General features: G+C 54.2%; 1 long non-coding RNA gene across 1 annotated transcript; it reads left to right on the top strand.

Moving 5' to 3' along the window:
- The first annotated feature begins 3,741 nt into the window (after positions 1-3,741).
- Positions 3,742-6,987, top strand: LOC144377345 (uncharacterized). Its single transcript, XR_013438260.1, has 3 exons — positions 3,742-4,378; positions 4,778-4,891; positions 6,209-6,987. It is a non-coding gene; the product is annotated as an uncharacterized LOC144377345 (long non-coding RNA).
- The last annotated feature ends 9,809 nt before the right edge of the window (positions 6,988-16,796 follow it).

The raw sequence follows: 16,796 nt of genomic DNA, 5'->3' as shown, positions 1-16,796 counted from the left end.
GAGGAAATGACTTACAGGAGAAATGAGGATGACCGTGCCAGGAACAGACGAATCCTCTTTCTCATCAGTGGTGGCCGCAGGTGCTAAGACTTCCTTCCACCAGTGGCTTTGGATCAGGAACGGGGATAAGGTCATCACACTGCCCAGGGCTAGGGCAGAGCTTCAGGAGCACGCAAGCTCCTCAGAGCTGCCTAGGAGTTTCCCACAGTCACACTGAGTGCTGTGGACCAGCTGCCTGTTTATGTAAAGCTTCCTGGGTGACCGCGGTGTGCGTCCCTGTCTGGGACACTTCACTTTGCTCAAGGGCTCCCTGGATGTCTTTTGGAGCCAGGCCCTAGTGAGCCACTCCCCTGCCTTGGCGTCTGTGTGTTTCCTCTGGAGAAAACTCGGCAGCAGGGTCCCCACCTTTGAATCCTGGTGGAAGGGCCCTTAGGGACCAGCAGCAGCCTTCACTTTGTGGGTGAGGATGGTGGGGTGCCAGGAGAGCACCCCGTCCCTACTCTCCATTTAGGATGCGTCTATACCATCCAGCTGCCCGCCCCACCCCAGGTGCTGGGGACATGCCCTTTAAATCCTCACCGGGGAGGGAGGCACAGGTTGCCAGTCCCCTCCCCTCCCCATTTCCTCCCTAGGAGTCTGTGGCAGAGAAGAGGAGCCTAAGGGTCCAGATCTCCAGACCAGGAATCTAAGGACCAGAGAGGGGATGGGCATGGCTCAGGGTCACAGAGCAAGTCTGTGGGACAGTCCTGAGGATCCATGTCCCAGATTCCCAAACCAGGGCTCCTCCTCTCCACCCCTTCCCCGCCCCTCTGCTCTCTCTCCTCCCATCCACCACCTCTTCCTGTTATTCTCGGACCAGAACCGGCTCCTGCTTCTTCCAGGCTCAGATCTCAGGGTCAGAATGAGGCCTCCTGCTGCTGCAGGTGGAGGACCCACGAGGCTGTGGGTCCTTCAGAGCTCACCACAGGGGTCAAGCCCGGCCCAGCCTCCTCTCAGGCTGATGGCCTCGTGCAAGGCCACCTGTGGCTCCAGTTCAGCGTTCCTCCTCTCCATCACGCTCTGGGATCCGACCCTGGGAGAGGAGATGGTGGATCAGTCAATGTATGCCTTACCTCCATCTAGAAAGAAAAGAAGGGGCCTTCCAACCCCCATGACATATGCTACATATTGTCAACACGACAGGGACCCAGTGGTGGGGACAGAGGTGGGCCTCAGCTTCCTCACTCACTCTCTGCTCTGTTCGTTTAGTTGTTGTTACCTAATTGCGCATTAATTGGAGACTCATGTCCTCGCCATCAGTTCGCGGACACTTACCTTCTGGGTAACTCCACGTATCTGGGTAGGAGCGAAGTCGGCCATGCCATCCAGAAGCCACCGGGCTCTGCTGCTGTGATGTAAGGGGAGGCGGCCAACCTGGGGGCTATGAAGAGAAGAGGGGGGAGACAAAGGGCGGGGACCTGCCGGTCCTCACTGTCCAGAAGAGCCAAAAATAAACCTAAAGAAGAGAAAAGGATCCTGGCATCTTCCAGGAGAGGACGCTGTGAGCCCATCCGATCCCTGGCTTCCGTCCGCAGGGGACGTGCGAGCACTGAGCCCCACTGACTAGAGAAGGATGGAGTTTCTGCAATCGGGAACATGCTTCCTGGCACCCCCAGTTGTCCTGGAAACGCAGCCCCAACAGGGACCCCAGTTCCTGTCTCCGCTCCAGGGCTAGTCAGAGCTGCAGCCAGGACTCGCTCGGGGCCTGTCCTGGGATTCCTTCCCTCCTGCCTCACGACTGAGGTCCGGGGAGCCTGGGGAGCGCTTGGCTGGTGTTGCACAGCCCTTAGCCATGGGGGTGCCGAGACATGGCTCCTGGCTTCCAAATGCCTGGTCTCCACAGTCGGCGAGCTGGGACAACCCCTCCACTTCCCCCGTGTGACCTCTGAGGCAGTTTAGGGGAGCTGTCTATTAGCACACCTGCCTCAGACTGCCACTTACTGGCTTGTGTGGTCACCTTCCCATCAGACTCCGATGCTGCGCAAGAAGTAATGCAGACTGACTCCCACCAGCATCCCCCACAGGCAACCCAAGGCCTGCACGCAGTGGGCGCCTGGTAAATATTTGATTAGTTAAATGATGCCACAGATTCCTAGCACCACAGTGCCTCTTACGCAGTCGGCAATAATAATGTTCATATCAAAATCGTACCAGTTGACATTTACCAAGGGCTTGCTATGTGACAGACGCCCGTCTAAGCACTCTGTGTGTATCAGATTTTAGCGACTCCTTATAACATCATCTTTAACATCCAGGTTTTCTTATTTTACAGCTTAGGCCCAAGAATAAAGACTGCCTTGAGGTCTGTTGGATGCCCATGATCACCAGGACCTTGCTTTCCGCCCCCGAGGGGACTGAGGAGCCCAGGACCTGCACAGCACTTTCCTGTCTGTGAGCCCTGGGGTAAGTCCTCAGCTTTCTCTCTTGGTTTCTTGGGAGAGGGTTCTAGAAAATGCTCTAAAGGTCCTTCCATGCTCAGCTGCTTATGAGCCCAGGAACGGTGTCCCAGCTGAGGTTGGGATGGGGTTTTCTAACTGCTGGGAGCGGGGTTTCCTTCCAGGAGTTTGGCTGGGTAGGAGGGGCTGCGTCTGTGTGTACGTTTGCACATACGTGTGCATCACGGATGCTGTGTGGGAGCCCTGCCTCCAAACGCCCCAGAGACAAAGTCAGGAAACAGCTCGCAGGACACGCCTGCCACGTGCCTTTTTACTCTCTGATTTACCAAGTACTGGGTGCTGATCCCAAATCATGTATACAGGGCCCATGGGGAGACCAGAAACCATCCCAGACTCAGGGGGAAAAAATGTATTTTTCTTGCTCTGAGAGCAGAATAACTCACTACCCCCTGAGAACACCCCAACTCATCTATATTAAATCTTAAACCTTCCTTCTTAGCAATTGAAAAAGGCCCCATAATCCCCAGAGGACACCGTTATGTGCATCGAGTCACTCATTTCTAAATCAATTTGTTTGAATTTTTTATTCTATCCTAATGGTCAAATTAATGAAGGCCTTTTTTTTTTTTCCATCACATAAAAAATATGGAGTGAGGAACTCACGGTTGCCCCTCCACATCTTTCTGGTTTCTCTGCTTCCTATGGCCTCATGCTTAATGCCAAAGTTTATGAGTCTGTAATTTCCTGAAAGTTTATATAGCGTGAAAGAAGGAGACGTGATAAAATATGCAGCTTAATTGTAAAAACCACGTACTAATCTCGCTAATGGGCTAGATGAAGACTGTAATGTGGGAAGCTGGAAGGTGGTTAAACTGATTTAGAGCAAATTGGACCCCTAAGTCTCTTTGTCTGTGCCCATATTTCATGCCACCCAGACCTAATAATTTACTTTATTTTGGTTATTGATTTATAGTCTAAGAATCATAATGTCACAGCCGACTGTATGTTATTGAGAATAATCTCCTCCCGTGCTGGGGCTGGATGAACCTCTAAGACAGATCCTGCCTGTGACAGTGAACCTGCCAGAGGACTCAGCTCTGCTCCCAGACCACCAGCACCTCATTCCCAAGTCGCCGGCTCCTGCATCAAGGTCCAGAAGGACATCTTGAGCAGGAACTCGCCGCTCTGGCCCCGCCCAGCCTCAGTCACGGGGACAGCAGGGCCCTGAGATCACACTGACTGGCTTCAGTGTGTGTCCCCCCCCCCCCCCCCCCCGTCTCTCTGTATCTCTGAACTGAAGCTTGGTTGTGTGAAATGGGCTGAGGGTGCTCACTGGTTTGAGGACCCAGAGAGCTGGTGTAGCACGTTCAGGGCTGGGAGCCGGCTCTGAGGTCTGGCTGACTCCTTCTCCTTTATTTCAGGTCACCAGAGAAACGCATACGGGGCAAGGGTGGAGATTCATGGCAGAGAAGGTGGAAAGGCTGGGGTGGTGGCCACAGCCCTCCCACTTGGCTGGTCTCTGGCCTTTCCCTTTGCCTCTCTGAGCCTCGGTATCCCCTGGGAAAATCAAGGGGTGAACCGGTTCTGAGGTTCTCCTCCCTCTGGAATTCCAAGTCCCATTCTTAGGGATGCTTGCTCTCTGCTGGAGGCAGGGATGGCTCAGTATGAGCAGTGGCCCCCAGGGGAGCCCGAGATGGCCTGGGCAGACAGGCGGAGACCAGCAGAACCAGCGTTCAGAGAGAAGTTCATCTCGGATCTCCAAACCGCAGGCAGCCATGGGAACAGCGGGAGATGGCACAGGGGACCAGAAGCCGCCCATTTCATCACATTTCTTCACCAGTCTCTTTTTCCACTCTCATTTAAACCCCGTTTCCTTCTAATTTCCAAGCATCCATGGAGCCAGTCCCCCTGGCAAACCCTCGTGTGCAGATCTGTGACGCAGGGTCAGTTTCCTGGAACTTGGGGTGTGACTGGATGAATGAGGAAGAGCATGCTGAGAACTGGGGAGGTCGGGACGGGAGGGGACAGTTAGCTTCCTGACCTCGGCCATTCCCTTTCCTGCTCCAAGGGGGTTAAAGAGACTGCTGGGTATTAACCCCAATCCCCCTTCCCACGTTGGCATCGTAGCCATCACCTAGTGTTTACCAGGGGGCTGGCAGGACCCAGAGCTGCAAGACAGCAAGGCAGCCAGGCTGGGCAGGAGAACTGCACTTCGAGGCCTCCGCTCATCCCACAGGAGCTCTGAATGGCACCGAGGGGGTAACGCTGCAGAGCTGGGCCCCGGCTGCAGGTCTGAGCCTCAGTGCTGTTGGGTGAGCCCGCCGCTCTGTCCTCACCGACAGGTGTGCTGCATCTGGACGGGGTCCGCGCCTTCCCCGGGCCTCCTCCACATCTTCTCGTTTCCACAGTTAGAGTCTGGACACGATGGTGTCGGGACAACGTTGACCAAGGAGACGGTGAGCCTGTCGGGGTGGGGGTGGGGGGCTGAAGGGCCACAAAGGCGGAAGGAAGTGGGTCCCCGAGTGGCTCTGTGGAGCGGAGCTGCCCAGCGATTCAGCTTCGTCCTCAAAGCAACAGGGATGGGCTCAGGGAGGCTTAGGTAGAAAGCCCCAGGATCTCAGCTGGGGGGAAGGAGAGTCAAGAGCGGGAAGGGGACCTCAGGGGGGGCAGAGATGTTGGGGGGCTGTGGCCAGCGCTGCAGCATCAGACCATGATGGCCACAGGAGGAAGGGAGGTCCCTCTGGTTCCCTTAGGAGAGACGTGTCATCTCAGGAGCATGCCATCTGCTCCGCATGGTGGGCCACTGCGTCCTCTGGGCATCCCCGCTGTGGAGAGCAGGCCTGGCCATGGTCGGCACTCGGCAACGCTCGCCAATGGCTCCATCAAGGTGCCAGGGAAGGAAAAGGGCACTCACTGGGGAGGGGGCGACGGAGATGACAAAACTGGAGGGGGCAGAGGAGCAGGGGCCCATGGCAGGCCTCCGTCCTTCAGAACCGGGCCAGCAGCTCTCCAGGCAGTGCCAGCACACCAGCTGGGGACGTCCCTTCCCTCAGGCCTCCTTCCGTGGGCCTCCCTCTGTGGGCCTCCCTCCATGGGCCTCCCTCCATGGCCTCCCTCTGTGGGCCTCCCTCCGTGGAGCTCCTTTGTTCCTCCTTCTACACGTGTGCTCTGTTGTCATCGCCTGGACGTGGGGACAGGAATAAATGGGTCCTTTTTTTCCTTCCCCCAAACACTACCTTTGCTTCTAGAAGGTTCTCAGGTTGCATCTCGACATTATGTAAATTGAAAATCGCGCTGCATCACCCGGGGACAAACTCTGCTGTTACTTCTTCCAACTGTCTCCGGTTAAGATGATAGCCTCAGTACCTGACATTGTGGGTCTTTGTTTTCCAGAATCTAAGGCTTGGAAGGGGAGGGAAAGGACCGAGTGGACGGCTCCTCCAGAAGGGGCATCTCTCGCTGGCTGGCCGCCTCTCTGAGCCTGCCCTGGGAGTGTCACGGGCTCCCGTAGCTGGAGTCGGGCCACAGTGGCAGGCAGCTCTCAGGACAGTTGAGAAGATTTTGATGGTTAGAACGGACTTGAGGTTCTTTGTGAGTTGACTGGGTCTTGGCAGGTCACCCTTGGGTCTGGAGAGCCCTAGGAATTCAAGGTGGGCACACTCCACCCACCTCCAGGTCAAGGCAGAGCCCCCGAGGACTTCTGTGTAGTATTTCCAAGAAAGAGTTTTGTGGCTGCAGGTCTCACCAGCCTCACCCCACCCCCTGTTTTACAGATGAGGAAACTGAGACCCAGGAAGAGAAAGCGAGTTATTCCCACTGACAGGGCAGATCAGGGCGTGATCCACAGTCGTGGGAAAGTGACGTTCCATCATTGAGCTGGGTTTGTCTGTAACATGGAGGGGGCCGCCGTCTAAGTCCTGCTGGAAAATCACCAACTCACAGACACTCGGCTGGATGAAAGTGGGTACACCCTTTTTATAAAAACCCTGTAGTATCTACAAAAGCTGTACATTAGCAACTCCACCCTTGTTCAAAAGAAACGAGTGCTTATGTTCTCAAAGAACAAGGGTGAAAAGGTGTCCAGCAGCTTTATTCATGACAGTTCTAAATCGGAAACCATCCAAATGTTAGCAAATGGTAGGATGGATTCAGAGCTTGTGGTACATTCATATAATGAAATACTACAGAGCAATGAAAAAGAACAAGTGGGGGCTATACACAGTGATATAGAGAGTGTCACAGGCACCAACAAAGGGCAAGAAAACCAACACTGAAGAGTGCTTATGGCATAATCCTTTTTCTATGAAGCACTGTCTGGAGATGGTGCTGAGAACAGTGGTTCCCTTTGGGAGAACTGTTTGGAAGGGGGTGCTGCTGTGTTTGGGGGGCTGGAAAGGTTCTATATGTTGATTTCAGTGGGGGCTGCATGGGTGTGTACAAACGGAAAGATTGCACTGGACCCCCAGGGTATTGCACGTGAAAAGACGATTGCATGTCATTGAATGCAAGTTATCAAAAGTTGAACCAATAAATGATAATGAACAGCACAAAATTCAGTCACAACCCCTGGAGCTTGTGTGTGCACATCAACAACCAGAGGCCAGGGGAAAAGTGTCAGGTGCTGCCAGGGCTGGGGCTGTGTAAGGCCAATCTCCTAGACAGCTCATCTCCGCAGCCTCCTGGGCCCCAGCTCCAGAGTCTAGGATTCTGAGAGTCTGGGGTGGAACCAGAGGGTGTTGCTTTACTTAAAAACGGATGCCAATACCTCAATCCAGACCACCCTTGGTGTAGCGCTGGACAGTGGTCCTCAGAAGCAAGTGGAGGCCACCCATTCAGCATTCCGTAGTCCACTGAGGTTCGTCCACCCTGACCCCATCCCAGGCCACCTCTCCTATAGTCTTCCCTTGGCTGCCTTAGGAAAAGTTTTCTACAGAGAAATCTCATTTTCCTTTCCTTCCAACTCACTGATTAATTAGAAGTTATACAGTTAATTTGTCTGTTAACTTCCAACAATTCTGAGTCCAAATTTCAACATCCTAAAGCAGGGGATGTAATTGGATATCAAGTATTTCCTCTGAGGTACTGAGAATAAAGTCCAGATTCCTTGTCACGGTCCAGGGGTTACCTCTCTGGGCCAGCCTCAGCCATTGCGTTAGCCCCATCTCCCCAAAGTGTTTTTACTTGTTTACTTTTCTCTAGTCACACTGTCTTTCTGCTTCAATGCCAAGTTTGCTTCTGCCTCAGGACCTTTGCACACTCTGTTTCTCTTCCTGGAATGCTCTCTCCCAGACTTAATTCTCTCTTCCATCTCCTCTTAGTTCATGCATCATGTCTTGCAGAAGGCTTTTCCAACTAACCTAGGCCTCCTGTTGTCCTCTGAGTTCCCTGTTGTGCTTCCCCATGGCTTTTTCCACAGTTTGCAATCAGGTATTTATTGAATTACTTATTGTTTGGTTTCCCCTCTTCATTCCATGAGCCCAGGCGTCCAGTCTGTTTGGTCTCTATTGGATGCTCAGCACCTTGGACAGTGCCTGGAGAGACAGGGGGGGGGAGAGAGAGGGAGAGAGAGAGAGAGGGAGAGAGAGAGAACATTAAATATTTGTTGAATAAACGAATGAATGAGATTCTGTTTGTCATCCTCCTTGGAAGCAGCAAAGTGCTGCCCAAACACTGGATTTCTTAAGGCTGCCTTTTCCCTTCTTTGATTCCAAGTCCTTGTGGACAGCCATGGTGACCTGGCTTCTTTCTCAAGGTGTCTGCTCCTCCTTGACCCCCACACAGCTGTGGCCGCGTCTGTGTGTAGCCAGAGCCTCGGTGCCTCTCAGCCACCTGGCTATGAAGTGGCCTCACTCAACGAGTCACCCAGGGCACGTGGCTCCCAGGACAGATCCCGGCTCAGCTGACATGGAGAAATGGAATTACTCTGAAGATTCCTAATGTCCCCCGAGTCCAGGGGCAGCAATGTGGGTGGGCCCAGGAGCGGTGGGCACCAGGGTCTCCGCCTCCGGTCCTCGCCCTGACAGGCTTTCCTCTGTGGACGCCTCCTTGTCTCCCCTCCCTCTGGCGCCCCTGCCCTGGTCCATTTTCGCGTCTCACCTGCACACATGCGCGTCCTCCTGTTTCCTACCCTGCAAGCTCCAAAGGGCTTTCTGCCTCTCTGGGTGCCAAGTGCCCCAACGTGCTCATCTCGGTGACCTTCTCAGTCCCAGCATCTGTGGCCGAGACGCAGAGCCACACGGGGTTTGACAGAACCCAGAGTGGACAGAGTTCCCAGAGGAGGTCACTGGAGTGGAGAGAGAGGGGGGCCTCCTGCCCCGTCCTCCTGGTGCCGCTCCTTCCCCTCCATCCAGCCCCCCAGGGTCACTTCTGGAAGGAGGTGTTGTGCAGCAGGACCCTGACTTATTACTGCCAAGTCCCCAGGGCGCAGCACGACGGCGGGGCCCAAGCTGCCTGGACAGGTGTTTGTGGGGAGGAAAGGAACCGAGCCCACAGAGCCGGTCCTGGCCCGGGAGCGGGCGGTGAGTCAGCCTCCTGTGCTCCTTCCCACTGCCGGCCCCACCTCTGCGTTTCCCACCTGCACCTGCCCCGGCCTCACCTGCTGCGGCCCCTGTGACCTGCTCAGGCAGGTCCCCTCTTCTGCTGAGCGAACCCCTTCTGGCCCTGGAGGCCCACCCTCTGCCATCCCTCTAGGACATGTTCCTTGATTCTTGGGTCTGATCAGCATCTGTGGCGTGTGGCATCTTCTTCCATCTGGCGTTTCCAGTCTCGGGCATCTTGGGGGATGTGTAGTTTTAAAAAAAGAAAAAGAAGGAGAAGGAGAAGAAGAAGAAGTCGTCCTAACTTGTCCTTGGGTTTCGTCTTGGAGTCAGCTGGGTACCGCTGGCCTTGTCTTTGGATGGGAAGCTCCCGAGTTCCACCCCTCAGCTGTGGCAGCACCCACTAGTTTGTTGGGTGCGGAATGTTTGGCCTCATATTCTGGCTGTCCCAGGAGAAACGGCCGAAATACGTTGTATCTGTCAGTGTTTCCCTGAGATGGAGAAAGGTTGGCACTGACTCTCTCAGAGGGACATCAATGGAGCGGTCCCAGACTCTGCTGTTCACAGGAATGTGTCATTTCTGGATTCTAGAGACCAGTGGGGGGTAGACATGGAGTTCTGAGTCTCCATTTGAGGTGCCAGGCCCCACGGGACTCTGGAATCTTCTGCAGGGCATGGAGAAGGTGAATCACACTCTTATTGGCTTGGTACTAGGATGAAGTGCGGCAGCAGATTCTATGGGTGTGAAGCAGGGAAGGATTTTGCAGAGGGCATCAGACATTTGTAATGACTGGAAGGAATTGGGACGAGGAAGCCGTGGAGCTGTCAGCCGGAGGTGAGAGGCCATGGCTCTTCCCCGATGTCCCCCCGTGCCCACAAGGCCAGCGGCTGGACCCTGGAGTGCTTGCCCAGCTGTGGCCGGCAGGGCCTCCATCACCTCTACCCAGGAGGCAGTGGAGGCAGGAGGCAACCGTGCCCTTGTGCCGTCTGAACTTCAGCCGAATGCATCTCATAGTGGAGCCTCGTTCGCCTCCAAAACCGCGGCTGCGAGGGCACCCAGGAAAGGAGTCTGCAGCTCCCCCGCTGGGCGGTCAGGAAGTTCCCCCGTCCCATCTGACCCTCTCAGCTGTCAGCTGGTGACACTGGGCACGCTCAGGGCACGGATGTGAGTGCAGGGTTCTGCCGGGTGACTCGGGTGAGTGGCCGCTGTCGTCTTCTGGGATCTCTGACCCTGTTTCCAGTCTGGGAAGGCAAGGATCAGGTCGGACAGTCTGGTGAGGATGGTGGACAGAGACAGGAGGGTCCTGGTTTAGCTCAAGGATCCAAAAAGGCAGCCATGATGTGGCTCACAGACTGTCACTCTCTACGGCACAGTGGCCCAGGCCTCCCACATTTTCTCTGCTGAGGAGACTGAAGGTCAAAGGGCAGAGGTCACCTCGGTAGAGTTGAGACTGAAACCCTGCCATTTAAAGCCTGCCACTTCTTTTTAGCTGTCACGACTCCTCTTGACCCCCCATGTGCCTGGGGCAAGGTGGAGTCGTCTACAGACAGGGGACCAGGTCTGATGAGGCCACTCAGTGCCACACTGCACGCTCTGCAGCAGGTGTGACCTCTGCCTGGTGCAGCCTGGAGCAGGAGCCTGCCCTCATCTTGGCTCTTAGGCCTGCTACCTAAGGACCCCGGATACATAACCTGATCTCTGTGCCCTGGTTTTCTTCTCTGTGAAATGGGTGTAATAAGAGAGTGTCCAGCTCCGGGGGTTTGGGTGGAGAAGGCGTGAGGAGACAGAGGTAAGGACCAGGGCACAGCGCCCAGAGCATCCCACACACTTGACACATGTTAGTTTTTGTGATTTTTTTCTGAGGCTTTTTCCAAAGAGAGTTTCTGAGAGCCTATTGAGGCGCGGTTACATGGCCTTTGAAGCAATAAAATAAAACGGAATGGGATCAAATAAAGCAGGGGTCTAAGAAGAAAGGAGGTGAGCCCAGGGGGACAGGCTGGCTTCCTGTAGCTGCAGTGGGTGGCTGTCTTTATGGGGCCTTTTGGGAGCCACCAGGGGAACATTTCCCAGCACCTCCCTGCGTTTGCGTCGGGGATGTGCTGCACCAGTTGACAGTTACTTCTCTGGGCCTTCAACGCCTTCCACCTCCGCAGGCTAAAATGGAGACACGGAAGCAAGCACTGGGCTCCCAGGTCCACACCAGCTCCGCCCTGGGCCAGGTCAGTGCCAGGGCTTCACACGCCATCCCCAATTTCCACTGTAGGACCCTCCGTGGAGACCAGCTGGCGTCCAGCTGAGCTCCGGGTCTCAAGAGAATGAAAGACGGCGGCACTGGGGTAGACTCAGGGCAGCAGGAGCTGAGCCCACCAGGTGCCAGGCGCTGGAGGGCCAGGCCCCTCCTCTGTTCTCCAGTGACCTCTCCCAGGAGTTCTGAGAGGTGGGACCTTCCTCTGTGTTTGCCGATGAGCTTCCCTTGCTCCCGGGGTTGGTGATGCTAGCGCCGGCATTAGAATGCACGCAGTCTTCCCTCAAGCCTGCATCATAGAAGGAAAGTGGACAACAGCAGAGGTGTCCCAGGCAACCCCCAATATATCTGTGACTTCAAGCCAAGGACATGAGGGCTTGACGAGGTGTCATGGTCCCGGGGGAAGAAGAGTCGGTGTCCAGCTTCTGTGCACCAGAGCTTCACCAGGAGGCTCCATCCCTGTGAGCCCAGGATTCGTTCACTCAGCGGCCCCCCAGCTCCTCGCTGTGCAGCACCATGCACCACTGCAGAGTTTGTTAAGTGTCATGGTTTGGAGCTGGATCTCCTCAAAAAGTTCATGCGTTAGGGAAGGTAGCGATGCTCCGAGGTGGGAATATTGTATCGTGAGAGCGGAATCCTCACTGGGGGAGGAATCCACTGGATGGAATGGTAATTTGACTGGACTCTTGGGTGGTCATTGTAGGCAGGTGGGGTGTGGCTGGAGGAAGCAGTTACTGGTGGCGCCCTTGAGGTGACCTTGCTTCTCTCTCTCTCTCTCTGTCTCTCTCTCTCTGCTTTCTGGCTGCCATGAGCTGAGCTGCTTCCCTCCACTATCCCCTTCTGCCCTGAGGTTCTGCCCCACCTCAGGCCCAGAGCAGGGAGTGGCTGATCCTGGACTGACACCTCTGAAACCCTGGGCCGATGAATCTCTCCCTTCTCTAAGTTGTTCTTTACAGCTGTTTTGCTCACAGTAAAGAAAAGCTGAAGGACACAGGTAGTTTCCACCGACGTCCGCCCTCTTGATCTTTCTTCATGACAGACCCAACCTTAACTTCAATGACACAATGCCCACCGGAAAGGGTATGTTTCCCAGCCTCCTGTTCAGCCGCGTCCAGGACTAAGTCCTCCCCAGTGAGACCTAAAGGGAAGAGTGTGTGAAGGCCCAGGAAGACTCCTCAAAGGGAGCTCGGCGTCCAGTGCAACCACCCTTCCTCCTCCCTGCTCCCCGGGCGTTCCGGCCAGAATTCAGCAGCCACCTGGACACTGAGGTGGGGTTTGCAAACAGAACGTGCATCAAGAACGAGGGAAAGCCACAGGATCAGCCTTCGTCCCTGATGCCTGAGAGAGGAGCGAACAGGTCCTTCCTGTTGAAACGTTTGATATTCTTGGTTTGGGCCATAGGTCGTCAGCCTAAGTGTATTTGATGTATTTATTATGGGGAGAGGCAACAGGAACTCGCGGCAGGAGAAGAGTCGAGGGAAGTCAATGACCAGAGAAAGCAGCCGAGAGAGCCCTGAGAATCCGGGTGCGTGGACAGTGCTGAGGCTGCAGAGACCAGGTGGGAGCTCCCGAGATGATGAGCCAACACCTGGGTCTCTGTACAAGCAGGGGGCAAGGGGTCTTCAGGCAGGAGGAGTGGCAGGGTGCAGTGTATGCACTAAAGTGGGGCAGACTTTAGTGCACCCACCCAGAGCTAAGGACGCAGGGTCCCCTTTTGGGCCAGTGACCTGGGTTTGAGTCCCACTTCCACTCATAGGCTGGGAAAGGTTCCAGAATGGGGAGTTGGTCTGTGTTTGTGAGCAAAGATGGGGCAGAAAGAGGCACTGGGGAGCTGGAGAGTGGCCCTCGTCACCTCTGAGCAGCAACACCCTGCTCCCGCTCAGCCCCACCCACAGGCTGGCACTGAGGCCCACTGGGCATCTCCCAACTCCAAATCCTGACCCCGAAGAAACACCTTATTTTGCTAGTGCTTCTTATAAACTCATCTTTTGCTGTCCATCCTCCACAGATTTTTTGAAAAACAAAAAAAAAAAGAAAATTTTAACTGCGGTAGAGTGCCCAAAATGTAAAACTTGTCACCTTAGTCATTTTAAAATGTGCCGTTCGGTAGCATCAAGTACCTTCATATTATCCAGCATCGCCACCGTCCACCCCCAGAATGCTTTCCATCTTCCCGCGTGGACGCTGTACCTATTCAACCATCCTCCCCGATTCCCCACCTGCCTGACCACCACGCTTTCTGTCTCTATGCACCTGTCTGTTCCGGGTGCCTCGTGTAAGTGCACCCATACATGTGGTCATTTTGTAACTGGCTTATCTCACTTAATGTAAGGTGAAGTTGGAACCCTCAGGTTTCCTCCATGTTGTGATATGTAGGAGAATCTCCTGCCTTTTTAAGGCTAAATAATATTTTGTTGTATGTAATACTGCATTTTTCTTATCCTCTGGTGGACACTTGGTGTGACGGTTTGGGTGTGGAATTTCCACCAAAGGCTCATGTGTTCAAGCTTGGTCCTCAGGGCAGCAGAGGTGGGGCCTTGGGAAGTGACTGGATCATAGAGCTCTGACCTGGCTGGTGGATTAACCTCACTGATGAATTTATAACCAAGTGGACTGTTGGGACATTGGGATGTGGTGGCAGCTGTGGGAGATGGGGCCTGGTTAGAGGAAGTGGGTCCTTGTTGGAGGTGGGGGGACTCTGGGGGATGATATCTTGTGCCTGACCCTTCCTTCCTCTCTCTCTGCTTCCTGGCTGCCATGAGGTGATCCACAGTTTCCCTCCACCTGCCCTTCCGCCATGATGTTCTGTCCTGCCCACAGGCCTCAAAGCAATGCGCTCAGCTGGCCATGGTGAGACCTGTGCAGCCAGGGCCAAGGTAGATCTTTCCTTCCTTCAGTTGTTTTTCTCAGGTATTTTGTCACAGAGATGGAAAGCTGACGAACACGGTTTGGGTCGCTTCTACCTTTTGCCTGTTGCACATAGTGGTGTTATGAACATGGATATACCAACACCTGTTGGAGTTTCTACTTTCAATTCTCTTGGGAATAGACCCAGACGTGGAATTGCTGCATCCTATAGGAACCCTATTTTTAATTTTTAAAGGAACAGCCACACTCTTTGCACAATGATTACATTTTACCTTCCCAGAGTGTCTTGTGGTCCCAATTTCTCCACGGTGCTGCCAACACTTGTTATTTTCTGGTTTTCACCCCTTTTTGATAGTAGCCATCCTAATGAGTGTGAAGTGGTTCTGTTGATTTCTTTTTGAAAATTTAATCTAATCAATGACCAAGCAGCCCCAGATTCAAAAGAGCACCAGCGACATGCTTTCGCTCCTTTCTTTCCAAGTGCCAAGACGCCCTGGATCTAGAGAAAACATTTATGCACAGACCAGACTATTGCAATCAGTGCACTGAGATGCTTCTGCCACCCTCCTCAGGCCTCCTTCCATTTTTGGCCTCTGGAGGATGGTTCTATTTTGTCTTCACAGTGTCTCACTCCACAACGACAGAGTTCAAAAATAAGTTTTCATGGGCATTTCCTTGTTGAATTTTTGCACATAGGTTTTTTTTTATAGTCGTACTTTCCTTTATGATGCCTAAATATTTTCTTTGACATGTGTATCGATTTGTAAATTAGATGGTCTTCTACAAAAAAAATATCATTTGTGCTCAAAAAAGAATCCTGTTACTCTAGTGGGTGTGGAGGAAGCTCGGGGTGAATCCTGGAGCCAGGGATTGCAATGGACGGGTCGTGAAATGGGGCCTGGCCTGTGGTGGCGGGAGGATCCAGGGGTGGGGAGGTTGAGGTGCATTTCAGAGGCGACACATAGGGCCTGGTGACCAGTCACTGGTCAGGACCGAAGGAAGAGGAGGAAGAATGACCCCCACATTTCTGGCTTCATGAATGGGGAGTGGTGAAGAGGCGGGGGACAGGACAGAGGGCACGGTGACGACTCCCGTTTAGACCTGCAGGTCAGACAGCTTCTGGATGTCTTGGGAAGGCAGGAGCGTGGGGCCGGAGGGGGAGGGAAGGGAACCTTGGGGGTGGATTGCGATGATCTGGGAGGGGTGTGAACTTGACTCTGGGCTGGGAAACGGGAGGTGTGGGGTCAGGTTCACGGTGAGGGAACATGGCTCTGCACCGGCCCTGGCCCTTGGGGGTGGCCATGAGCTTGGAATGTAGTTCTGCAGTGGTGGGGCCACGGTGCAGATGGGGGAGCTGGGTCACCGCCAAAGTCTGGAGAAGGTCGGCAGGAGGACAGGGCCTGGAATCCAGGCCTAATTCCTGGGAGGGACAGGGCTGGTGACCTATGTGTCCCTGTGACCTCCTGAGGCTGGTGTCCTCAGGGGTTCCCACCCTGTTATTAGTCTGCCCCACTTTGTGCACCCATCCAGAGCCAAGGACTCAGGGTCCCCTTTGGAGCCAGTGACCTGGGTTGGAGTCCCGCCTCCACTCAGAGGCTGAGTGGCCCTGGGGCTGACTTGTCCTGCATTCCAGTCTCCTCCGGTCTGATGGACCGTCCACCAGAGCTGGCGCTTTCATGATAACGGCTCCTCGAGCTCAGGGCTGGTCTTACCCAGCAGGGTAGTTTAGATGAGTTCCCTCTCCCCTAAACACGCAAGGCCAGATCAGATCTACTCCGGAAATCCCTCAAAAGACCGGAAATGGAGCCAGCAGGTGACCCAGCTCTCCCACCCCCGGTATTGACTGCAGCCATACACCCAGGCCCGCCGCCCAGCAGCACAAGGCACAGTAGCCAAGTTCTGGAGGCAGGCGGTGTCGGTCCACAGATGAGTGGACAAAGGAAATGTGGTGTATATACACAATGGGGTCTTATTCAGCTATAAAGAGGAACAAAATCATGTCATTTGCAGAAATGGATGGTGCTGGAGAGGGTCACGTTAGGTGAAATAAACCAGATTGAGAAAGACAGGGGTTGATGTTTTCTCTCATATGCAAACGCTAGAGAGGAGAGAGAGAGAGAGAGAGAGAGAGAGAGAGAGAGAGAGAGAGAGAGAGAGAAAAGATCTCATGAAAAAAGGGAGGATAGAGGGAGGGGACCAGGGGGAGAGACGAGGGGAGGGCCAGGGGAGGTCCTGGGAATGCAGGGATAGGTAAAATAGCGACGTGCGTATACGCACATGCCACAGTGAAACCAATTATTCTGTATGATCACTATGCACCATAAAAAGATTGAAAAATAAAAGGATCAATTAGACAAGCAGCCCACAAAGAAAAAAAGAGATCCCTTCTTTCTTTGTTCCCCAAGCACTACCTCGGGGGCTCCTATGTGTCTCTTTGAGCACAGGGGCTGGTCTCACCCAGAAGGTCAGTTCTGCCTGGGCATCATCGAGACCTGAGGTCAAGGTCTATCTCTGCTACTTTCCAATCGTGGCATCTTGGCCTCGTCTCTTAAGGTGGTTGAGCCTGTTTCCTGGGCTGCACATCGGGAATGGCATCGATGGTACCTGCACCATAGGGGCTGGTGGGAATTCAAGATCATCTATACACGGGTTTGGCTCTTCATCTGTTGGTGTTTGGAGAATGCTTGGCCATGTCTGGGATGGAACTCTTA

The sequence above is a fragment of the Ictidomys tridecemlineatus genome, chromosome 4 (assembly GCF_052094955.1).
Source record: "Ictidomys tridecemlineatus isolate mIctTri1 chromosome 4, mIctTri1.hap1, whole genome shotgun sequence".
Lineage (NCBI taxonomy): Eukaryota > Metazoa > Chordata > Mammalia > Rodentia > Sciuridae > Ictidomys > Ictidomys tridecemlineatus.
The sequence above is the reverse complement of the archived record's forward strand: the minus strand, read 5'-3'. Positions and strand labels throughout refer to the sequence as shown.